The following is a 27,162-nucleotide window of genomic DNA, read 5'->3' as shown; positions in this document are numbered from 1 at the left end:
CATTTGAAAAAATTATATGGGAGAGGTTCTTGAGACGGTCCTGCTGAGCTCCAAAGGCAAAGGATCATAATGGCTCTTTTATTCACTAACCTAATAATTCCATTTTTAAAGGGCTGTCAAATTGCCCAACATGCGTTATTTCCTATGAACCCTGCTGCTTGTTTTCAGCAATCCGTTGTCTTCAGTGTTTGCAGAATTGTCAAGAAGGGCTTCACAGGTCCCTCCAGGAGGCTGTCAGAAACTCAATGTCCATTTGCCAGCCCATCCTGCTTTGCTGAGAGGCCCCTACTCCCAGCATCTTTCACCAGGCTCCTCACCCTTCCTTTGTGTTAAACATTCAGTCAGTTTGATCTAAGATTTCCGTCCCACTTGCACTGTAACTCAAATACTTGGATGGGTGTTTGGTGCATTTGTAGATCTTTTTTCCCCAAAGATCCTCAACTTCTATTTATATATACACAGCTACCTCCATCCTGTCTACACAATTTTCTATTTTTTCCCTTTGTTTGCATCACTTCATGTTTTTTTAAAAAAGGTATATTTTAAAATTATTTTTGCAAAAGGAATACCAGCCTGTTGTAAGAAAAACAAATGCAAGCTCATTGAACTTTATCAAATAGACTGTAAAATTTCTCCCTTCTCCATCCCACAAGGAACCCCCAACCCCAGAGGCAGCCATTATTCTCAGACAGACTGGGGCTGTAGCTGCAGAACTGCTTATCTTTGTGAACTTAGACAAGTCACTTCATGTCTCTGAGCCTTAGGGTCTTCATCTGTAAAACAGGAGTGATAATTCCTGTTACCACAGATGTGAATCAGGCTTATGAAGCACTTAACACATAGTACAGTGCCTGACCATAGTAAATGCTCGAGAAACAATAGCTATGTTAGTATTATTATTAGTAACAGCCTTATGTTATCATTCCTCTGCAATGTATTCGTAATTTTTTAACATAATGTCTAATTTTTGATGTAAATGGTATCATTCTATGTGTATAAGCTTTAAAAAAATTTGGTCACTTAATTTATCTGAGACATCTATCTTAATCTTTTTAATAACATTATAGAATACCAATGCATTGATATTCCATTACTTAATCATTCCCCTACTGATGTCTATTTAGGCTTCCAAACAAGGTTTTTGATGCTGGAAGGAACATCCTTGAACACACAGGTTTGGGTTTTTATGGGAGTGTTTTCTTAGGGTGTGTCCATTTTTAATTTTAATAGTTATGACCCAAGGCAGTCATCTGTTCAGCTCCCAGAATATTTCCAGTTTTCTGCCTTCCAAGGCCTCACGGGGCTGCACCTCCTGGTCCCTTAGTCAGTAGAAAGGCTATGTGACTTGATCAGTAAGCTGTGAGTACAAGGGACATATGTCATCACCATTTTATTGCCAGTTTGAATCCTTGCAGAGCCTCCTTTAGATTCTGCCACAGTGACCAGCAGTATTCCAGATAGTGTCTGCTCCAGCAGCTTGAGTCCTGTAGTGAGGACAGCGTGGGACAGAGCCTCAGCGGACTCACCGTGAACACACAGAATGAGTGAGAAGTAGACACTTGTTGTTTTAAGCCACCATCATGTGGACTGTTGGTTACTGTGGCATCATCTGATTGATACATGGCCAAATTTCTCTCTGAAAACGTTTTTTACCGATTTACACTTCTAAAAACACCAGTGAAAAAGCCTCATTCCTATACACCTTTTGCAATTTTTCTTAATTTTACCAATTTCTCCTTTTGATTAGTCTTATTAGAGATGAACAGAAAAAAGGGGTATAATGCCTCAGCCACTTGTCAACGCCTCATTAATTTCACCCCCTCCTTATTTATTAGCAAATCCCATTTTTTCAAAAATACCCCCCATGCTAATATGCAACTAAAAGTCCTTCTCGTGATCTTGAATTGCCTTTTCCCCCCATATCACCTAATTTCCTTTTTGTCGGCCTCACCTTATGTTCACTGGCCTTAACAAGTGCATATCCCATCCATGTTTCTCCCCACCATCTGATTTTCACAAGAGGTTCCCCCCCCTTAGAGAAATGAGCGGTCACTCTATTTTATATGTGACTGCCTTGAATGGTCCTTTTGAAAAAAATCACATTAACAACTCCATATCTCGTACCTTTATTTTTCATGAGGGAGAACAAATGTAGGTATGTATCCAAACCCTAGCTACTCTTTAGGAACGAGCTCAAATGACACCTACTTCATTAAGCCACTCCTCAGTCATCCTCAGCTCAAGGCAAGGAGTCCCTCCTCTAAAAACCCATGATTTTTCTATATCTTTTTCACAACACTCACTTTGTTGAATTGCAAGCAGAGGGGTCTGCTTTGTAAACTGACCCTTGCTGTGTCCCTTTTGCAGCACTTCATTCATTTACATGCAACGTATTTTTCTGTCACTGCATTACAGAGTTGTACAGTTGGGTAGCCACTCTCACTGGGAGAGAGGGAAGGCATGTGATCAGAGCACAGTGGCTGAGAGTGAGCCTCCGCTCTCCAAATGTGTCAGAGAGACTTTACCCCATATGCCTCTTTCCATCCCCCATCTCGCTACAGGCTTTGGAAGATTTCTAACACACAACTCTAAAATCGGCGGTAAAAAGCAGTAGATGCTTTATTCCTTCTTTATTTTCTTTAAGAAGGATATAAAGGAAACAAGACCTTCTCTTGGCCCTTCACTAAACTGCTCCTTCTCACCCCATCTGCATCTCACCTCCCCAGTACAGACGTGGAGTTGATGCAGATGTAGAGGTGAAAGAGGTGGCTCTGGACAATCCTTACTCCCCTCCCTCCTCGTCTCCCTCATCACTCCTCTCACTAAAGGGTACACTCTTTGTGGCCATGGTATTTTGTGCAACATCTCACTGTATCCCTACAATTCCTCCACCAAACCAAAAGCCAAGGTTTTAAGGTACAAATGATTGCACATGGCCTTTTATTACTCCTTCAGTATTTACATAATGCCTTTTAAGTGTTTTTAAAATGTGTTTTAGGTCAGTGATAATGGATAAAAAGCGTTGAGTGTTAAGGTTCTGAGCATGTATCTAGACTTTTTACAATAATTCTTATGGAAATAACTTCCCATTATAAGTCTTTGCACTGTAAGTTGCATTTTTCCTAAGATATAGCCTTGACATGTGTTACAGACTCCCTGTGTTCTCAGGCAAGTCTTCTCTTCTCATTAGAGCACAACAAGGGCAGGATCTGCACCTCTTTTCTAGTTTTGTTTGTCCAGCCTCCACTTCGGTGCAGTGGAGCACAATAGGCCTTCAATCTGGATGTCTTGAGCAGGACGATGGGTACTTTGATGATCACAAGCAATTGGGGGCTATTTGTACTTAGTATGACTGTGATTCTGGCTGCATATAGACTTACATTTGTTCTGAAATTATTTTAACAGTTCAACATGTTATAACTGTATCCTAAGTGCACATAGAAGTTTAGAAGTGTGGCTTATTTTATTTTTCCTCAGTACTAATTCTACATTTTTACAGAAGGTGCCAACCCTACATTATTTTTGCATAAAATTAAGTCAGTAGGTGCTTTTTTTAAAAAGACTCCTAATTGTGAGGAGAAATGGTAGCTAAGCAATTTTATAACTAGAGGAAACCTTGGAGATCTTATTTATAATACCCGTTTAGGGACTTCCCTGGTGGCACAGTGGTTAAGAATCTGCCTGCCAATACAGGGGACGTGGGTTCGATCCCTGGTCCAGGAAGATCCCACATGCCGTGGAACAACTAATCCCGTGCACCACACCTACTGAGCCTGCACTCTAGAGCCCGCGAGCCACAACTACTGAGCCCACGTGCCACAACTACTGAAGCCTGCGCACCTAGAGCCTGTGCTCCGCAACAAGAGAAGCCACTGCAATGAGAAGCCCGCGCACCACAATGAAGAGTAGCCCCTGCTCACCACAACTAGAGAAAGCCCGCGTGCAGCAACGAAGAACCAATGCGGCCAAAAATTAATTAATTAATTAATTTAAAATAATAATAATAATACTGGTTTACATCTATTGTGTACTAACTATGTAGAAGGCTTTGTGCTAAGTACTTTACAAGCATGGTCTCATTTAATCCTTTTTCTTTTTGTCTCAGACTCCAAAACAGCACTGTTACTGATGCTATCCTTACTGAAAATGTTCATCATCAAATTTTTTGCATTAATTACGATGTTTTAGATACCTTAAAAATATTTATTTATTTATTTGCCTGCGTCAGGTCTTAGTTGCAGCACGCGGAATCTTTCTTGCGGCATGTGGACTCTTTTAATTGTGGCATGCGGGCTCTTAGTTGCAGCATGCGGGATCTAGTTCCCCGACCAGGGATTGAACCCGGACCCCCTGCGTTGGGAGCTCAGGGTCTTAACCACTGGACCATCAGGGAAGTCTCTGATTTTTAAAGTATGGTATTAAAATATTGTTTATCTTGATGCTGAGTTTTTGGCATCCCCTTACATTTTGCACCCTACTCCTGGCAACAGCCTTGGAAGGTGAGGACTATTATTTCTCCCTTTAGAGGTGAGGACACAAGTAGTCAGAGTAGTTGCACTTGCCCAAGGCTTACAGGTGCCAATAATGGTGGAACCAAGATTAGAATCCAGATGACCTGACATATCAGCACTCAGCTTAGCCGCATAATTTCACAGATGGGGAAACTGAGAAGCAGAGGGGCGTGATGATGCTTGGAGTCACTCAGCAGCTCTGCTGTAGAACCAAACTAGAGCCCAGAATTCCTCACCTGTCACTAAAACATAGCACCATGAGCCATTCATCGCAGATGCATCGTCCTTACTCTCTAGGCTGCACCAGGCTGCAGAATGCATACCCTCAATAACTATTTACTGAGCACCTCCTAGTCGCTGCACACTATGTACATGGTATAATGATGGCTGAATTCCTTGGCAAAGAAGCTAGGAAAAGGAAGTCGTAGAAGGCATTCACTCATTCCTTCACTCTACTAGGCTCTGGGATACACAGAGGAGTAAGATTCTAAGAGGTTCGCTGACCAAGGACACAGATATGCAACTAAAAATTTGGCATAAAGTATGATAAGCTGAACCATGAAAGGATTCAGAAGTTACAGAGCCCCTGTTCCAGAATCTGAATGCTGAATAGCTTTAGTTTTGTGAGCACCTTCAGAATTTAAGACACTGTGCTACATTTACAGAGCCTTTGCCGAGTATCTATTGCCGAGTATCTATGTCCTGATTTTTTTCATGCTGGTCATGACCTGAAGGAAATTTATTAGCACGTATACTGTATGTCAGGTGTTTTTGACTTGATCATGATCAGCTCTGAGGTGCAACTTTCTCTCACATACTGTACATACCTGTGCCTCCCCTGGGGAGGGCCGCAGTCTGTAATCATGCTGTTCAACTGTTGTGCACAAGTTCTCTTGTTCAAATAAAATTTATTACTAAGATCTGAAAAAAAAACCCAAAACACTGTGCTATGGGCTGGCATAAGAAGATTCAGAGAAATATAATGTAAGCTTCCTGCCTTTGAGGAATTTATAATTGACTTGAAGAAAAAGATCATATGCACACAACATGTCCTGTGTGTACCTGACTTCTAATTAGGTAGTTGACACTTTTAAGGATTCTCATAGCTTACAGAACTTCCCTGTCAGACAGTCACTCATTCTTACCTTCATTCATTAAGAATGTATTGTGTGGGACTCCCCTGGTGGTCCAGTGGTAAAGAATCCACCTTCCAATGCAGGGGACGCGAGTTCGATCCCTGGTAGGGGAAATAAGATCCCACATGCTGCGGGGCAACTAAGCCCGGGAGCCACAACTACTGAGCCCACGCGCCCTGGAGCCCGCGCCAGAATTAGAGAAAAACCCACACACCACAACTAGAGAGAAGCCCACACGCCGCAATGAAACATGCCGCAACTAAGACCCGCCGCAGCCAAATAAATAAATAAATATTCTTTTAAAAATTAAAAAAAAAAAAAGAAGAATGTATTGTGTACCTACAGGTGCCAGGCATTTTAGCAAGTGCTGGGGATGCAACCATGCATAAAATGGGCAAGGCCTCTGTTCTCAAGAAGCTTTATAAACAAAGAAACTAATTTTGTATAACAATGAACACCTAAAACAGGGCGAAGAGACGGTGTGGTCAAGGAAGTCTTCTCCCAGGCATTGACGACTGAGTTGACACCCAAATAAAGAGCCATCAAGTGATGATGTGGAGCAAGAGCAGAGGAAGCAGCAGATGCAAAGGCTCTAAGTAAGAATGACCACAGCTGAGCTGGGAAGAGCAAACTCAGGGAGGAGGGCTGAAGATAGAGCAAACCAGAGAAACGCAAATCAGAACCACAGTGAGGTTTCACCTCACCCTGGCCAGAAGGGCCATTATGAAAAAATCTACAAACAATAAATGCTGGGGAGGGTGTGGAGAAAAGGGAACCCGCTTGCACTGTTGGTGGGAATGTAAATTGATACAGCCACTATGGAGAACAGTATGGAGGTTCCTTAAAAAACTAAAAATAGAACTTTACCACATGACCCAGAAATCCCACTACTGGGCATACACCCTGAGAAAACCATAATTCAAAAAGATACATGTACCCCAATGTTCATTGCAGCTCTGTTTACAATAGCCAGGACATGGAAACAACCTAAGTGTCCATAAACAGATGAATGGATAAAGAAGATGTGGTACATAAATACAGTGGAAAATAAGCCATAGAAAGGAATGAAATTGAGTTATTTGTAGTGATGTAAGTCTAGAGTCTGTCATACAGAATGAAGTAAGTCTGAAAGAGAAAAACAAATACTGTATATTAACGCATATATATGGTATCTAGAAAAATGGTACTGATGAACCTAGTGACAGGGCAGGAATAGAGACGCAGACATAGAGAATGGACTGGTGGACATGGTGGGGGGAAGGGGAGGTTGGGACGAATTGAGAGAGTAGCACTGACATATATACACTACCATGTGTTAAATAGATAGCTAGTGGGAAGCAGCCGCATAGCACAGGGAGATCAGCTTGGTGCTTTGTGACCACCTAGAGGGGTGGGATAGGGAGGATGGGAGGGAGGCTCCAGAAGGAGGGGATATATGTATACATATGCTGATTCACTTTTTTGTACAGCAGAAACTAACACAACATTGTAAAGCAATTATAATCCAATAAAGATGGGGAAAAAAAAAAAAGATACACAAGGGCCAGACCACATGATGCCTCATAGGCCACTGTAAGGAGTTAAGATTTTAATCAGATTCATCCACCTTATAACTATTTAACATCTGCCCTCCAAACCAAAAAGTAAGATCCATGAGGACAGGCTTTATTCCTTTTGTTCTCCATGACATTGTCAACACCCAGAATAACAAATGGTGTAGAACTGGTGCTCAGTGCTTTTTTTTGGAATGATGAAGAATAAGCAGAAATAAGTCATTTAGGAATTGTGTCATTCTGGTCGGAATTTTGGACACATATTCCCCCTTTTAAAAGTTTCTTTTGACTTATTTATTTTTAGCATTTTTTCTTCCCCTCAAGTGTCAACTTTAATCATCCATCTGTGTCTCCAGGAGCAAAAATGATACAGGATAGATGGTGGTAGGGTAAGAGGTCTCACTGAAAAGTTCAAGCCTTAGAATTTGACTTAAGTAAGACGATGTATGATCTGCTCCAATGTGACGTTTTAAGAACCTAGTAAATATTCAGTCCTTGAGTTGATATAATCTAGTGTAATAAAGCCCCAGTTCTGGGGAGCCAGGCAGATCTAGATACATATCCTCACGCCACCACTTGGACATGTACTTAACCCCCCTGAGCCACAGGTTCTTCACCTGAAAAATGAGAAGATTAACAGTATCCAGCTTACAGAGCTGTTGTGCTGATTAAATCCAATAATGTTTGCTATTGTAAACATGCAGATGGGCCACCCAGAGCTCTCTTCAAGGAAGAAGTTACTGTCCAGCTGCTGAGAGCACAAGTAGCAGATGCTCCAGTTGTCAGTTCTCTCTGAGTTGGCCTCAGCTGTAGAGAGCCCCTCACTCAAGGTCATGTCTTTTCTGGGCCAGCCTATACCTTGTGACTGAGTAAGGCATAGGTATAAAGGCTGCGCTATTTGAGCCTAATGCAGGGTACCATGATGGCCAGTACTCGTCTCAGAATTCCCCACCATGTTGGCTGAAAACTGCGGAGGAATCTTCTTCCTCTGCCCAGTCCTGCTTCCTCCTCCTTCCTTTCACAGTGTTGATCCCTAATAAACATCTTGCACCCAAAACTCCATCTTAGCATCTGCTTCTGGAGAACCCAAGTGATGACATGTGCCAAGTGCTTGGCCCATTTTCTAGCACATAGATCATAAACATTCAAAAACATTATTATTATTATTATTATCCCTAATGAACTCAAGAGTAAAACTGCTTACTTGTTCTCAATATGATCTCCTACAATAGTACTGAGATTAGGGCTTTTGAACCTAATTCATTCTTTCTCATAGTGCATGTGGATTCATTTAGTTATTCTAAACCATGACTGAATACTATGGGCCACACTCTGAGCTAAATGCCAGGAATGAGAATAATACAACCAGCCTTACAAAGCATTTTAATTGGCCTCAACTAGACACAAAGGTGAGTGTGGGACTTACTGCCCTCAGTAAGTGATCTTGTAAATGTATGGCTGTTTATCCCTGAAACAGGGACCCCAGTGAGGAATGGGAAGGAGGCAGTGCAGGGGCTCCACAGAATGTGGTAACAGTAAATTATTCTACCTCTGTTGGCACAAAGAGAAAAGTTTTAGTCAGCCAAGATAGGTGCGTCTTTTACTATTTCCCTTGGTTTTCTCTCAAGTTTATGCATAGGGGAAGCACATAATTCTCCAAGCAGATGGAAATTCTGGTTCCAACTATGGCCAAAACTGATGAAGAGTAACATGGAAATAGTCAAGAATATACAAACACAGTGGGAAGAAAGAAACACCTCAAAGGCAACCAATTATTTCATTCAGTCATTTCCTAAGCATGCTGTATGCAAAAGCCAGCTATGATGCTGGGTGTAGGAGATACAGAAATAAGTAAGGCAGCTCCTAGGCTAAAGAAACTCAAGGCCCGTGAGTAGAGACTGAGATCTATACAGATCACCTCTATAGAGGAGTAGAGCATTTCTATGGGTGTTTGTATAAGAGCATCCCATATGCACGAATATAAGGTAAGTTTTTATTTTCTCATTTATCCACCAGAAGAAAGATATTTGCCACGTATTTGAGTCCTTACAAAGTCTCTCATTATAGGACATGCGCTCAAATATTTTAATTTGAAGAACAAATTATGGAACCAGAACCAACTTCAACAAAGCTGGTTTGGGATGATTATGGAGGTCACCTGATACAGTTTTTAAAAATAAATAAAAAGAGAAATTTAAGACAGATTTAGAAAGGATTCCTAAATGTATAACCTCACAAATTCAAGAGTTATATTTATAAACAAGTCTTTGAGAGGCCGTTTTAGAAAGCAATTCAGGACTTTAATTTCAGCTAGGTATACACTAGATAAATGACACTGCTGAATGAAACAAGTAAAAAACTGGATTAAAAATATAAAAACATCTGTTCAAGTGCTTTGCTGGGCTGCAATGGAAAGACAGATTCTCCAGAGGCCAAGAACAGAAAATCGGGGCTCCTGGGAGACGTTCTTCTGGGACTAGAGACCTTGAATTTTGGCACTGATGGCAGCTCAGAGTGAGTTCCTGAGGGGGTGGGGCTGGCAGTGCAGAGGGGTACTAATTCAGAGCTCCTGCATAAAGCAGAGACCCAAACAGGCTGTACCTTCCGTGCAAGGAGCAAGGAGAAATAAACCTTGTGTACTGAAAGGAACCGGAAGAAAACAGCTCTGGTTGAACAGGGAAAAAGCTCCCCTGAGAATCTGTAACTACAAGCCAGCCTTCACCTGGGTTTGCAGTCTGAATTCTACCTGTGTGATCTAACAACACGTCCAGAATAAAATTTAATATAAAGTAGGATAGGGTAATTTAAAAGCTGTATCTTTTCATCCACAGAACTACAATAATGTTTTTAAAATATTTATTTCTTTATTACACTTAACTATCTTATTTTTAAAAAACAGAAAATACACAAAAGAAAAAAGATATAAACAATTTTCAGCAAAATCTATGCATTCATCTAAATGATTAAGAAATCATAGAGAGTTTTAAGGATAGCAGCCAAAGATAGCTATGGCAGCAAAATATTTAAAAGTAGCTTAACGTAAAAAATGACTTGTTTTAACTGTTTCCTTAACTCTCTTTTTTACTTTTTTTTTTGTCCTTTCATGTGAGAAAAATGAGATAAAGTTTTGGGGATATTTTGGAACAAAGTGATACGATACTTCTTGTTAATTTGCTAAATCAATGAGAGTCAATAGTTTTCTTTAATGATGTCAATATTCAGGCTCACCAGGAATAATAATAGACTTCTCTGGACACTGTGGGACTTAGTGAAGCATTTAACACTGGGACGGTATCAAAAGCCTTTACATGACAAATGGGGAAGAGGAAAAGAAGTTAGATCCCTGTAAGTATTCAGGTCACCAGGGAAAATTAGTATAAAGGGAATAATTACCTTTACATATCAATGTTTTCCTCTGATAACCAACCACACTCTTTCAGACGTTCAAATTTGCTTTATTTATTCAGAGGGAACCAGTGAAGGCCATAAAGCACATCATTTAAATAGTCAGCCTCCAAATTTCATCCAAATGGATTTTTTGCCTGTTACATGATTTGCCCACACTCCAACATTCCCTTTTACAGACATTCTTTTTTTTTTTTAACATCTTTATTGGAGTATAATTGCTTTACAATGGTGTGTTCGTTTCTGCTTTAAGACATTCTTAATATATATAATTTCAAGTAATTCATGAATCACCATAAATTTATCTGTTGATGGATAATGATATAAAGCTAATGTTCACCAGTGCCTAAATAATTAGTAGCTCTATACTGGGAACAGGGCTTGGTAGTCAGGATGGAAGTATTTTAAATCCAAAATCAAGATGTCTCAGCATGCTTCCCTTCAAACTATGAAAATAGGTCTGCATACTATTTCATTAAACATAAAGACACTTCTTTAATGAATTAAGACTAATCTAGGGGCTTCCCTGGCAGTCCAGTGGTTATGACTCAGCACTTCCACTGCAGGGGGTACAGATCAGGGAACTAAGATCCCACATGCCACGCAGCCAAAATAGACTAATCTAATCTTTCTGATGGATGTCTTCAATAAAAAAAAAGCTAGAGCCCACACTCTTAATTTATTTCTAAGGCAGTCTAAAACAGGTTGGTGGATGACTATTCTCTAACTAAAGCCAGCCATTTAGCCACACTCATCAAAGTTGACAAAAGGATATACTGCACTGCAGGGAAGAACATAAAATGAGTGTGCCTTGAAATAAAAAGAGGCATTTTGGAGAGAATATTTGTTGGTTGCCTCCTCCACATACCTTCTAGCCTCCCCCGCCCTTTTTTTTTCCTCTTTTTCACGATGTTGGTGCCCCTCCAGTGTCTGCTGATTCTTTTTTTTTTTAAACATCTTTATTGGAGTATAGTTGCTTCACAATGTTGTGGTGGTTTCTGCTTTATAACAAAGTGAATCAGCTATATGCATAAGTATATCCCCATATCTCCTCCCTCTTGCCTCTCCTTCCCACCCTCCCTATCCCACCCCTCTAGGTGGTCACAAAGCACCGAGCTGATCTCCCTGTGCTATGCGGCTGCTTCCCACTAGCTATCTATTTTACGTTTGGTAGTGTATATATGTCCATGACACTCTCTCACTTCATCCCAGCTTACCCTTCCCCCTCCCCGTGTCCTCAAGTCCATTCTCTACATCTGCGTCATTATTCCTGTCCTGCCCCTAGGTTCTTCATAACCATTATTCTTTTTTTTTTTAGATTCCATATATATGTGTTAGCATACAGTATTTGTCTCTCTCTTTCTGACTTACTTCACTCTGTATGACAGTCTCTAGGTCCATCTACCTCACTACAAATAACTCAATTTCGTCTCTTTTTATGGCTGAGTAATATTCCATTGTATATATGTGCCACATCTTCTTTATCTATTCATCTGTTTATGGACACTTAGGTTGCTTCCATGTCCTGGCTATTGTATATAGAGCTGCAATGAACATTGTGGTACATGACTGTTTTTGAATTATGGTTTCCTCAGGGTATATGCCCAGAAGTGGGATTGCTGGGTCATATAGTAATTCTATTTTTAGTTTTAGCCTTCCCCCTTTTTAATAAGATCTCAAACTTCTCAGTCATGAGGTTTGGCTGGAATTGAATTCTCCCATGAATCTAAAGACGGGCCCTGACTGGCTTACGTCAACCAGTGTGTCCTTCTCCCAGCCAGAGCGAATGGCTTTTTGGAGGAATTCTGAGAAAGAAATGTCCTCTCTTTTCTATGGAAGCTACCAGAGAATTCTTTCTCTTCTCTGCTAAAACAGAAAAGTGTGGCCCCTATTCCTGTTGCCAGTCTTCTGTGGATATAAAATATGCCAATCTTTAAATGAAACTGAAGATGGGAAAGACAGTATGGAGGAACAAAAAGAAACTAGGCCCCTAGTGATATAATTGAGCTACTAGATCAATCTGTATCTGAAGTCTGTGCCTCCACTGAGCTTTTCAGTTAAATAAGCTAATAAATTCCCTTTATTGTCTAACCTAATCCAAGTTGGACTTTCTGTTATTTGCAACCAAATAATCACAAGTAACAGATGCTTGCAACCTAGTTAATTGTTGATGGAGGCTGAAACCAGATGAGAAGACAGGCATCATTAAAAAACCACAGATTTGAATAAAATTATCCAGATTCACAGCTTAGACAGTGTAGGGCATTTTACTTGACAAGCAAATGTAGCCTGGTTTGTAGTAAAGTTGACTCCATTACAATGAAAAGATTTTAACACTAGCATGTAGAAAAGTCTATCATTGCTGATAGAGTGGCAGCTTTTGTTAAAACATTTCAGTTCACTGTGAAAAAAGAGCTGAGGCTAATACCTCAGTCCATCCCTATGCATGGGCTGTGAAGAAAAGAAAGAACAAGTATATAATTTCCTCCATCATCTCCATGGCAATTTGCAGTCTCCTTCATGAAATGTTTAATCCAAGAACACTATTTTGTTTTGTTTTGTTTTTAAGAAGAAAGATAAGAATTCACAGAGATACTCTTTGAACAACCAAGATAAAACAAAGATTGTTTTTTTGTCTGCTTCATTTTTCCCTTTTCCTATTGAACACCACAAAAAAGTAGCACATTTAAAGGTTTCTTTGATATATTGTATACCAGTTTGTCTGGCCAGTGTCCACCACCTGACCCATCTCTTCTATCCACATGGTTACAACACTGGGTTCCTGGCAGCCATGATTAGCCCTGCCCACGGGATTCAGTTCATTAGACCAGGAATGGATGCCTATTCTAAAAAGTCAAGTGCTCTTCTCTAGAAATTTGGCTTTGGAACTAAGAGAATGTCAGGTTAATTTGTTCCCTGTGACTAGACCAGGAACATATAAAGTCAGTAGGATTGAGCAGTCATTCTTAACATATGGTCTGGAAAGTTAAGAAATCAAGTCTGCAGTGATGTATTATGAGAAGAATTCAAAGAAATAACGGTTGCTGTGTGCTTAGTAGCAGAACTGCGATAAGTCCTTTATGTGCATCACTGCTTAATGCTAAGAACCACCTTTGAAGAAGCTACTATTACTATGCCCATTTACAGATGAACACACTGAGTTGTTAAGTAAATTGTTCAAGATCAGAGGGCTTGTGTCAGAACAAAGATTCAAACCCAATCTGTCTTCAGAGCATTTGCTCTAAACCACCAAGTCCTGTCTCTCGTGCCACTTTGTGCCTAAGTTTCAGATGCGTCTCTCTTTGAATCCTATAAAAATCATTCAGTATTTCTCTCATAAACTTTCCCATTTTCCTTAATTTAACTTGGTTTCTGTTTCATGCAACCAAAAATATCTGAAGGAGCACATCAACGACAATCAGGCGTCAAACATTTACAGTTCCCAAGAACTCAATAAACAGTGAGTAAACAGATAAATGAACAAATTAAAGTCTTATTACCACAGACCCCCCTCTGCAGTGAGCTACTGGGCATCGTAATTCATAACAACTTCAGACTCCGATCCTCTGAGCAATGCCTCTTATTTGTGCCCTGTACACAGCAGATGCTGCATCCCTGGGCATTTTGGTAGTAGGTGGATAATTTCCTGGAAGTGAATCAAGTTCTTCATGTTCTTAAGAGGTAGCACAGACAGTACCCTCCTCTGCAGTCTTGGCATTTTGAAGGACAGATGCAGGACTCAGTCAGTAGTTAGAATCCAGGTGGAAAATGCAGTTAGGTTAAATTTTTGAAAAATAAAACCATATTACTTACGGCAAGATTAACTCAAGGCTGAGAATTGAGCTTTGGAGTCGAGCAAACCTGATTCTGAACTCCCGCCATCTCCACCCCTAGCAGCTTTGAGACATGAGACAACTTTCCTAATGTTTCTCTAAGTTTTATGAATTTTTAAAATATTACTTTGGGAATTTAAAAAGTACCCTCAAAAAAGAACGAAGAAAGAAATAACAGTGAGCCATACTTACCCCATAATTAATTGCTGTTACATCTTGGCTTATTTGCCTCTGTTTTCCCTGTTTGCTTGTTAGGCTAGTTGGTTGATTTAAGAAAAATCACACAATGATGTTCATAAAAGTGATATGTGTTCTATATAAAGAATCCAAACAACGGAGAAAAATAAGAGGGAAGTTTATTTTAATCACATCACATTTCACCATGCAGAAATTACTATTATTTACATCAGGTGAACATTATTATGGAAATTTTTCTATTTATGTACAGAGAGAAGGTTGGCTATATAGATAAATAGTTTGGGAAATAAATTAGATCATGGGTAGAAATACTTTACTAAAGTCAGATACTTTCAATGGCTTTTAAACAAAATGTTAAATTTAATTTTATTTGACTTTAATAGGAAAAATAAACTAAAGGGACATTAGAGGCATTATTCCTATAACTTTTAACTTCTGATTTTCTTAGCTTAGGAGCCCCAAATTCCAGACTGCAAATTGCCATGGAGATGATGGAGGAAATTATATACTTGTTCTTTCTTTTCTTCACAGCCCATGCATAGGGATGGACTGAGGTATTAGCCTCAGCTAATTAAAATAAATAAATAAATAAAATAAATAAATAAAATAAAATAAATAAATAAATAAATTTATTTATTTATTTTTGGCTGCGTTGGGCCTTCGCTGCGGCGCGCAGGCTTTCTCTAGTTGCGGCGAGTGGGGGCTACTCTTCGTTGTGGTGCGCGGGCTTCTCATCACATACACTCCCTCACGTTTATGTGTCCTAAATTTCAGAAGAAAGAAGACCTTCAGATTGTCCCATTTTTTTTTAAATTGTGGCAAAATACACATACCATTAAACTCACCATTTTAACCATTTTAAAGTGTACAATTAAGTGGCATTTCACACATTCACAATGTTGTACAACCACCACCTCTATCTAGTTACAAAATATTTTGATAACCTCAAAAAAAATCCTACAACCATTAAGCATGCGCTCTCCCACCCTCCTCCAGGAGGAGGGATAGATTCTTCCCAAAAAATCTCCTCAAAATAGTCATGGACACAGGAAAGTACAGAAGGCCCGTTTTACAGTCTTACTGGTTAATAGGTAATAATTCAATCTGACAAATATTAGCTCTTATTTACTAAGTGGTCATTGTGAGCCAGGCACTGACTCTGCATTTCCCGTGGCTCCCCTTGAATCCTCTCCACAACCCTATGATTCAACAGGCACTATTATCATCACTTCCAGGTGAGAAAACTGAGGCTCAGGATGGGCCTGCAGCTTCTCAGCAAGTGGCAGAGGTAGCATTTAAATACATCATGAGTCTGACTGCCAAGTCCACGCTCTTAACTCGTACACTATCCTCTCCCTCCAGCCCATGGCTGAACTTCCAAGTTCAAGGCAAGTTTTGAAGCCTGATTATTCACTTCATCAAGCACAACAGAAAAGTGAGTTCAGGAGAAGAGGCGTCAGAGAAACTAGTTTGAGTATATTGACAAGGAAGAAGTGAAATGAAATCACAGTAACACTAATATACCCAACCCATGAGCTTCACCAGAAGTTAGGCAGTGCAGGGCAAATTGCATTATCTCCAAATATATAACAAATGACATAACAGCTTTTGGTATCATCTCTCACCAACATATTTCAGCATTAATAAAACCTGACGTGACTGTGTGGTCTTTTAATTATTTAAGCAACATTCATGGATCACTACTCTGTGTCAGGCACTGTGCTGGGCAGGTGATACTTTTGAATCTGTTGAAAGAGGATTTATCCCGCCTATTTAAATATTAGACATGCTGTATGTTTCAGGAAGACCATTGAATGTGCTGTAGCCACAACTTTCTTCCTTTTGATGGGCCTAGTAATTAGATACTAGGGATGAAATTAAAGAGGAACTTGAGTTTGTATTTAAAACTCTTATCAGTATCTCCGTCAATATTATTATAATTTGATTAATCCTTATCTCTTTTCTAATGTGAAAATTAAATGTCAGCTAAGCCTAAGAGTTTCATATTAAAAAAAAAAATCAAGTCAAGATGGAACAATTCAAGCACGCTGTCAGAAAGAGACCATACATACTGCGAGGGCTTACACTCTTGCTGGGGAAGGCAGAATAATGGCCCCAAAGATGCCCACCTCCCAGTCTCTGGAACCTGTAAATATGCTCTTTTACATGGCATAAGGGACTTTGCAGATGTGATTAAGTATCTTGAAACGGAGAGATTGTCCTGGGTTATTCAGGTGGGTTCACAAAGTAATCAGAAGTGTCCTTATTAAGAAGGAGTCAGGCAGGTCAAAGAGAAAATTACATATGATGAAAGAAACAGAGGTTGAAGTGATGCAGGGTCATGAGTCAAGAATGCACACAGCCTCTAGAAGCCGGAAAAGGCAAGGGAATGGATTCTCCCTTAGAGTCTCCAGAAGGGATGCAGCCTTGTCAACGCCTTGATTTTAGCCCACTGAGACTGATTGTGGATCTCCAGAACTGTAAGACAATGTTTGTATTGTTTTAAGCCACTGAATTTGTAGTTATTTGTTATAGCAACAATAAGAAACTTGCAGACATACCTTCCTGAATCATATGATGGTTAGATGTTAAATTACCTCTGAATGTCAGCTATGACATCATTTAAAAAGAGGAAAAAAAGGTGTTTTTTCATACTAGTCTTTTTAAAGTCTTGAGAAAATGAAACATGGTCCTCTCTGTGAAGGCAAGGAGAAGAGGAAGGCAGAATGGTACAAGGTGAAATCTTACCTTTCAGAGAGATTAGGGCATCATCTATAAAAATGGGGATAGTGTGAATTTAAAAGACTGTTATGAGTGTAAACCATACAAAATCTACACGAACACCTACCATGTGGTCCAGTTTCAACACAGAATCATATTCAAAGAAACAACAACCATATAAAAATCACAATTCAGAGCAACTCAAATCCTGATCCAAACTTTCAAGAAAATTGTAAAGGGGAAAATTCACTCAATAAATAACTTCTCAAAAAATCCTTTGGAGGATTCTCTCATCCTCAGTCTGTAGTAGTGACTCAAAAAATTCTCCTTTTTCTCTTTCTACCCCCCCAAATTGTCCTCAACGCCCACTCCACCACCTCTCTAGTCTAGCTCCTTTCTCACCTCCAAGTCTCAACCCTTAAACATGTATATCTGTGACTCCCAAGTGGGGGCCAGGGCTGCTGCTAAACATCCTACAGTGCATAGGTCAGCCTCCAAAACAAAGAAGTATTTGGCACAAAATATCAATGTGCCAAGGATGCAGATGAGTCTCTCCATCTCTTGATTTTCTTTTTGGGAACACCTGGATCCTGCACTACAAAGGTAGCTCCTTAACCAATGCAGCAGCCTTCCTCTTTAGAAATGGGGGAGGAAAACACCCGCAATCTCTTATAATTCAATATACTTTCTTTTATCCCTGTCCCGTAAGAATGAATGCAATAACGTGTATAAAATTCCCAGCATGGTTGCTCAAACCATGGATGCTAAGGGGTGCTCAAAAAATATTAGTTCCCAACCCTTTTTCCAGAAGGGAATGAAGAATCCAATTTATTCTTAATATGGTGTCCCCAAGATAACAGCATCTCCCTACTGTGCCCTCCTACCCCAAAGCCACCTCAAATTTTTGAATATTTGAATTATAGAAACTGTTCATCTGCTAAAAGGGAGTAATACATTCCCCAGGAGAACTACATTTTAGAAATAAGAACATCAGAAAAACAGCAGAGAAGAGGATTATTGAAATTCAGTGTTTGCTGAATACTGAGGCTTCAATTAATATGTTTGAATATTTAAAATAAACAAAAATTTTATCAAGTCACATTCAAAACGCATAAGAGGGCTTCCCTGGTGGCGCAGTGGTTGAGAATCCGCCTGCCGATGCAGGGGACACGGGTTCGTGCCCTGGTCCGGGAAGATCCCACATACCGCGGAGCGGCTGGGCCCGTGAGCCATGGCCGCTGGGCCTGCGCGTCCGGAGCCTGTGCTCCGCAACGGGAGAGGCCACAACAGTGAGAGGCCCTCGTACCGCAAAAAAACAAACAAACAAACAAAAAAAACAAACAAAAAAAACGCATAAGAAGGGAAATGACTTCTGTTTTCAAAAATATCTCATTTTTATTGTGATGACCATGAAGCTCTTTACACTTTTCTGAATATATAGAATTTCAGTTTCTCTGTATGATATGTAATATGTATATATCATAAACTTTACCATTTTAACCATTTTTCAGTGTACAGTTCAGTGGCATTAAGTACAGTCACATCATTGTGTAACCATCACCATCATTCATCTATCCCCAGTACTCTTTTCATCTTGTAAAACCGAAACTCTGTACCTATTAAACAATGAATCCCGTTTCCCCTCCCCCAGCCCCTGACAACCACCATCCCATTTTCTGTTTCTATGAATTTGATTAGGTACCTCCTATAAATTGAATCATACAGTATTTGTCCTTTGATGACTGGTTTAATTTCGCTTAATGTCCTCAAGGTTCATCTATGTTGTAGCATGTGACAGGATTTCCTTCCTTTTTCAGACTGAATAATATTCTATTGTATGTACATACTACATTTTATTTATCCATTCATTCATCAGTGGGCACTTGGGTTGCTTCCACTTTTTGGCTATCGTGAATAATACTGCTAGGAACATTGGTATATCATTTATGTTTTTTAAACACTCAAGTCGTGGTGATTGTGTTTATATTTGTACATGTTTAACATGAAATTCAAGTTTTACTTCTACTGGTCTGTCAAATAGTGTAACAAGTCAAGCTTTGTGAAACAAAATTAAATAAAACAACAAAAGATGACATAATTACGGTAAAGTCAAGAATATGCGTATAGTATCTTAAGGGTTAAAAACATGGTGCTTTTTAGTCAGTCTGGCCACATGCAACTCTGGGTGAGTAACTTCATCTTCCAAACATAGTTTTTATTCTTTATTGAGTAGTTACTAAACGCCAGATATTAAGGTAGGCACGTTACATGTATTAACTCTTGAATGATCATAACAGTGCTGTGAGAGATACACCATTATTATCCCCATTGTCCTTATCTCAGCATTGAGATCATGTGCTGGGGCCACACTGCCTAGGCCAAGTCTTGGCCCCTCTACCTGCCAGCTGTGAAGCCCTGGTCAGGTTAATTAACTGTGCACTAATTTCCTCAGATGTAAGATAGAAATGATATTATCTACTTTAGAATGCTGTTATAAGGATTGAGATGATGTATGTGAACTCTTATCTCAGGATCTTGCATGTAGTTAGTACTCAGTGAATATTACCTGCTAAGTTTTGCAACTAATTTTCACTTAGTACAATCCAAATACATTTCTTCCCCATCCTTAGTGGTCGTAACTGAAAAGTGAGTACAGTATTTGCAACCTAATGCTAATATTAGATTAAGCCAAACATAATTAAGAACGTTGTGATTCTCAAGGTTGGTATTTGTATCAAGCACCAATCTTCAAAGCTGTATCAACTCGTTTTTTGGAAAGCCCCTTACCTTTGGGTCCAGCCTAACAAGACCCCACTTACATCAAAGCAGGATCATGCCCTAATTCCCTCAACCTGATTCAACAGAAAGGAAATGTATGACTAGTGTATGTGTGCAAGGTAAAAACCTTTTCATATGGATTGGATTCTGCTTAGTAAGCTATTCTTTGAAAAAGAATTTCTACTCCCTCCAGTAAGAAATCCCTAGATGGCCTCTCTACAGAGGTGACTCTTGGTCAAGCATATCAATTGCTTCCTGTCTCTCCACCATCATGAATGAAAGAGCTGACATATTGAGGTTTTTCTGACCAGAAGAGCGTGCAGAAAACCCATGAAAGATGAATTTGACAACCTCTGACTTCCTCATTTCTAGGCCTTTGCATGTGCCACTTCATCTACCAGGCATACCCTTCCTTCCCTGTGGAACTTTTTTTTTTTGGCTGTGTTTGGTCTTCGTTGCTGTGCGCAGGCTTTCTCTAGTTGTGTCAAGCAGGGGCTACTCTTCGTTGTGGTGCGCTGGCTTCTCATTGCTATGGCTTCTGTTGTTGTGGAGCACTGGCTCTAGGCACGCAGGCTTCAGTAGTTGCAGCATGCGGGCCCCAGAGTGCACGGGCTTCCGTAGTTGTGGCACGTGGGCTCAGTAGTCGTGGCGTGTGAGCTCTAGGGTGCACGGGCTTCAGTAATTGTGGCGCACGGTCCTAGTCGCTCTGTGGCATGTGAGATCTTCCCAGACCAGGGATCATACCCATGTGCCCTGCATTAGCAGGTGGATTCTTAACCACTGCGCCACCAGGGAAGTCCCCCTGTGGAACTATTATCCATCAAGACCCAGTTCAAATACCACGTTTCTCCATGAAACCTTCTAAAGTCTAGCAATTTGTAAGGTTCTTTCCTTATTCAGCTCCAACAGCATTAATTCATGCATCTCTATTGATATTTATCATATACTTCCTTGCTTGATTTGCATATATATGTCTAGGAACCTTGCCTTTTTCACCTCTGGAATCCTCACAGTGCTTAACTTGGCATGTTACAGATGCTCAACAAACATTGACGGGTTGGATACTTTCCACAGACTATCTGCAGGTAGGTGCTACCTGTGAAAGTGAATCTGATAATTTCATGCATTTGCCTCATTTGTGTCCCCCACAATCGCCCTCAGAGTACAGTGTTGGATTGATTTGTCTGAACAGATTATTTGTTTTGCATTACTTTCACAATGTTTAAATCTTCTTGGTCAGAAAATGTGAGAATGAGAAACCCAGAAAATCAAATAGGAGCATCTTTGTTTATTATAGATGGAATAATCTTCTCATACTTGATTTGGTGCTGTTCTTAATGACCTAATGGATGGAAAAATAGGCATTGACTGGATGACTTCAACAGTATACTGTGAAGTTTCCTGAAGATAAACAATCAAAAGACAGACGATTTCAAAAGTCATTATGAATAATCTCCATGGACACTGAATTGGACAAAATCTCATTGCAAATAAACAACTTTGGGTAGGAAGACTGGCTGGAAGTACTGAAACATGGATCAGTACCAATTTGCCACCTCTGTGAAGAGAAAGTGGATGGCCTTTTGGATTTATCAAAGCTATTTATAAAAGTCCACAGGCCTGTGGCTTAAGAATAAAGTATTAGAGAATCGGCATATAAATATGATATAAAATCCACTGGCTGATGTTGCCCAGAACTAAGGAGCTCACCTTAAGTGTTGAAAGGAGTCCCTCTATTTTACCTTGAAGAACTGATACATAGTGTTAAAGGAAGTGTTAAAGAACTGATACATAGTGTTAAAGAACTGATACATAGTGTTAAAGGAAGAGAAGTCACATGCAATCAAAGATCGAAATCATCAGATTCAATATAAACAAAGATGTCAATTGGCAAGCAATATTTGTCATGAATAATTAAATCTAGAATTGGCTGGAGCTAGACTCCAAGTAATTCCTTGATGTAAAACCAAACTCACTGAATAACCTCCAGGGAACTTCCCCATGTGTTAAATGGAAACCAGAGTCCCAGGGTTCTGGACCTGGCTCTTGGAAAGAAAAAAAGCTGGCTACATTTCTGATGTTATCACCGGAGAGTCCTGCCCACATGCTCAGTGGTTTCGATTCCCAGTATTTCTTTTTTTCTCAAATTAAAATCATATAAGTATGAAATAATCATTATATTTTAACCAGCTCAGCATATTTTATTAAAAACATTTGTACTTGTGTTAAGACAAGAGATGATTAGGACAGAGATGATTAACACATGGTTCCTGTCCTCAAGGAGCACACATTTATATTAACAATAATTACAGTAAAATGTGATGAACACGATAATAGAAATAGCATAGAAGATCTCTTATCCAGTGAAGAGTGAGACCTCCAACCTTGTTCTTTTTTATTTCTTTGGCAGTTCTAGGTCATTTGCACCTACATGTAATTGTAAAAACTGTTTTGTCAATTTCTATTAAAAAGATGACAAATTTAGAATGGGAGCGTGTTGAATTTATAGATCGACTTGGTGTGAATTGACATCTTAACAATATTTAATGTTACAGCCCATGAACATGGTATATATATATCCATTTATTTGGGTCATCTCTAAAATATCAGCAGTATTTTCATTGTAAATGTCTTGGACAGCATTAGCAGACTTTTAAGAATTTTGTGTTTGGGGGCACTACTATACATGGAATTTAAACTTTATTTTTTATTTGCAATTAGCATATAAATGCATTTCATGTATGTTATAAATATATTTTATATTTTATAAATATAAATTATGATTTTTCTCCTGTAGTTTGTTGATACGGTAGATTATGTTGGTTGATTTTCAAATGTTGAAACAGCCTTTCAAACCTGGAATAAATCCACTAGTCATTGTGTGTGAATTTTTTATACATTATTGGATTTGGTTTGTTAATATTTTGTTAAGTATTTTTACATCCAAGTTTATAAAAGATATTGGTTTGTAGTTTTCTCTTTTTGTACTATCTTTATCTGATTTTGGTATCAGAGTAATACTGGCCTCATAAAATGAGTTGAGAAGTGTTTCCTCTTCTATTTTCTGATATAAAATTGGGATGAATTCTTCTTCAAATGTTACACAGAATTCACCAGTGAAACCATCTGGGCCTGAAGATTTCTTTTTTAGGAGCTTTTAAATTTTGAACTCCATTTCTTTAATATTTATAGGGCTATTCAGATTGTCTGTTCTATGTTGGTTGAGTTTTGGTAGTTTTTGTTTTTTGAGGTATTTGTCTATTTCTTCTAAGTTGTTGAATTATGAGGATAAATTTTTTCATACTAACCTCTTATTATCTTTTCAATGGCTGCAGATCTGTAGTGATATCCCCTTTTTCATACCTGAAATCAGGGATTTCTTTCTTATATGTCATTATTTTTGTCAGTCTTATCAAAGGTTTATCCATTTTATTGATTTTTTAAACATCTTTATTGGAGTATAATTGCTTTACAATAGTGTGTTAGTTTCTGTTTTATAACAAAGTGAATCAGCTATACATATACATATATCCCCACATCTCCTCCTATTGATTTTTAAAAGAATCAGCTTTTTCTTTTTTCATTGATTTTTCTTTATTGTTTTTCTGTTTTCAACTGCATTGATCTCTGCTTCTTTCTTTGTTATTTCCTTCCGCTTGCTTTGAATTTTATTCTCTTTTTAAATTTCTTGAAGTAAGACTATAGTTTATTGATTTTCAACATTTTCTCATTTCAAATTTAAGCATTAGTGCTATAAATTTTCCCCTTAGCACTGCTTTAGTTGCATTCCATGAATTTTATTCTGTTGCTTTCATTTTCATTGAGTTCAAGGTTTCTTTTCTTTTGAGACTTCCTTTTTGAGTTATGATTATTTAGAAGTGTGTTGTTCAATTTTCACATGTTTGGAGATTTTCCTGTTGTCTTTCTGTTATTGACTTTTGTTGGATCCAAATATGTTGAGAGAAAACACTGTATGATTTCAGTTCTTTTAAATTTGTTGAGGTTTGTTTTAAGGCCCAGGATATGGTCTTAATGAATGTTCCATGAACTCTTCTGCTGTTTTGGGGTGAAGTGTTTTATGTACGTAACAAGATCTTGTTGGTTGATTGTGTTGCTGAAATAGAATGTGTTGCACCTGCTGAGAGGGGATAAAATCATGAATTTGTCTATTTCTCCTTTCACCTCTATCAGTTTTTATTCTGTTTATTTTGAGGCTTGTTTGGTGCATACACATTTAGGATCATTATGTCCTCCTGGCAGATTCATTCTGTTACTTCCATGTAATGTTCCTCTCTGTAGTAATTTTTTTCTAATAACTACATTTTCAGATATTAATAGAAATATTCCCACTCTTATTGATTGTTTGGATGGTAAAACTTTCTCCATCCTTTTACTTTTAGCCTACCTATGTCATTTATTTGAAGTAATTTTTTTTATAGTTGGGTCATGTTTTCTTATACATGCTATCAATCTATCTTTTTATTGGTGTATTAAGACCATTTACATTTAAGATAGTTGTTATGTTATCACATAAATCTGCACTTTTAATTTGTTTCCTATTTGTTTCCTGTAGATCTCATTTTTTTTCTTGTTTTGATTTCCTGTGCATTACTTGAATAATTTTTAGGATTCTATCCTCACTTATTTATAGTGTATCTGAATTCATAATTTGTATAGTTTTCATAATGGTTACTCTGGGTATTTTAATATACTTGTGTGATTTATATACCGGTATCAACATTTGGCCTCTTTGAGTGTAGAAATCTCAATTCCATTTAGATTCCTCTACTTTCCCCACTTTTGAATATTGTTGCTTTGGATATTAAATAGTGTTAGAATTTTTGTTTTAATTATCAAATATTATTTATTAAATTCATCTGGAAAAGGATAGTCTATCATATTTATCCATATCTCTGTTCTGTCCATTCTTCCATCTTCCTCCCTGATACTCCAAGATCCCTTCTTTTATAATTTCCTTGCTATTGGAAGAAATTCCTTTAGCCAATCTTGTTTTTGTTTTTGTTTTTGTTTTGCGGTACGCGGGCCTCTCGCTGCTGTGGCCTCTCCTGTTGCGGAGCACAGGCTCCGGACGCGCAGGCTCAGCGGCCATGGCCCACGGGCCCAGCCACTCCATGGCACGCAGGATCCTCCCGGACTGGGGCACAAACCCGCGTCCCCCGCATCAGCAGGCGGACTCCCAACCACTGCACCACCAGGGAAGCCCCCTTTAGCCAATCTTTAAGGACAGATATGCAAGTCACAAATTTTTTTAGTTTTCCTTTGTCAAAGAATATTTTTAATTCCCTTTTATTTATGAACAACAGCTTCACCAGATCTAGAATTCATGATTGACAGTTGTTTTCTTTCAGCACCTCAGAAATAATGTGATCCTTCCTTCTGGTCTCCATGGTTTCAGATGAGACATCTACTGTCATTTGAATTGGTGTACAGAAGGCATTGTTTCTCTCTGGCTACTTTCAAGATTTTTTTCTATATCTTTAGTTTGCAAGGTTTAACTATATGTCATGGCATAGATTTCTTTGGGTTTATTATATTCAGCATTTGCTCAGCTTCTTGCATCTGTAGGTTTGTGTCTTTTACCAAATTTGGGAAGTTTTTCAAGCATTACCTTTTCAAATACTCTTTCAGCCCCCAATTCCCTTTCTCCTCTCCTTCTGGGACTCTGATAATACAAATGCTGGGTCTTTCATTATTTCCTACAGATCCCTGAAGTGATTTTTATTTATGTTGTTCTATTTTCTCTCTGTTGTTCAGATTGATTGAATTCTATTGTTCTGTCCTCAAGTTCACTGATTCTGTTTTCTCTCATCTCCACTCTACTATTGAGCACATCCAGCAAGTTTTAAAATTTTGTTATTGTATTTTTCAGTTCTATGATTTCCATTTTTTTATATATATAATTTCTATTTCTTTATTGAGATTTTCCATTTTCATTCATTTCATTGTAATTGATTGTCAGAACCTTTTCTTTTTATGATGGTTGCTTTAAAACCTGACTTATCTCAGTGTTGGTGTCAGTTGATTGACTTTTCTCATTCAAATTGATGTTCTTGGTTCTCTGTATTTTAGGTAACTTTTCATTTGTATTCTGTACATTTTGCCTATTTTATTAGGAGACTATGGGCTCTGTGAAAATCTTTTATTTTAGCAGTCAGTCATCTTGTTTAGGTTTAGCATGTGGGTCTTGACTTACTTTGTGGGCTGTGGTTTCAATGACGGCTTAATTTTCAGAGACTTTGTAATGTTATTTTGGTCCACTTGGTTTATCTGGTACCTCTGGTGCAATCTGAGGGGGCAGAAGAGATTTCCCCTGGCCAGGCCACCAGATGTCTCTTGGTGAGGGAGGGATGTGGTAGAATCTTCCTGCTGGTGGCCCCCAGCCTCCTTGTTGCCTTTGGGTGAAGGAGGAGAGTTTTGAGCCACTGAGAAAAAGAAGCTTCCTGAACCAGGCCACGTGATGTTACTGAGGCTCTGCAGCAAGCCTCCACCTATCTGCCTTAGTTTCTCTTGGCAGAAATGGACAGTCTCAGGCCTGGCAAGGTAAAAAAGACCTCAGTTGAGTTTTGAATGTTAAGTTAATCTTGCATTCCTGGAATGAGCCCTACTTGGTCATGTTTTCTGATCCTTTTTATATTGTTGCATTCAATTTGCTAATTTTTTGCTAAGAATTTTTGCATCAATGCTCCTGAGGGATATCGATCTGTAACTTTTTTTTTTTTTTTGTAATGTCTTTCTCAGGTCTGGGTATTAAGGTTATGCTGGTCTCATAAAATGAGTGAGGAAGTATTCTCTCCTCTCTTTCCTGATAGCGATGATGTAATGGTGGTCTTATATCTTCCTTGAGTGTTTGATACCATTGACCAGTGGAACCATCTGGGCTTTAGAAGGTGTTTTATTTTGGGGAAGATCTTGGATAAAGTATTTAATTTCTCTAAGAGATGTAGGACTATTGAGATTTTCTGTTCCACCTTATATCAGTTTAGGTAAATTGTATTTTTTAAGAAAT

This window comes from Lagenorhynchus albirostris, chromosome 10, assembly GCF_949774975.1.
Source record: "Lagenorhynchus albirostris chromosome 10, mLagAlb1.1, whole genome shotgun sequence".
NCBI classification, from domain to species: domain Eukaryota; kingdom Metazoa; phylum Chordata; class Mammalia; order Artiodactyla; family Delphinidae; genus Lagenorhynchus; species Lagenorhynchus albirostris.
The sequence above is the reverse complement of the archived record's forward strand: the minus strand, read 5'-3'. Positions refer to the sequence as shown.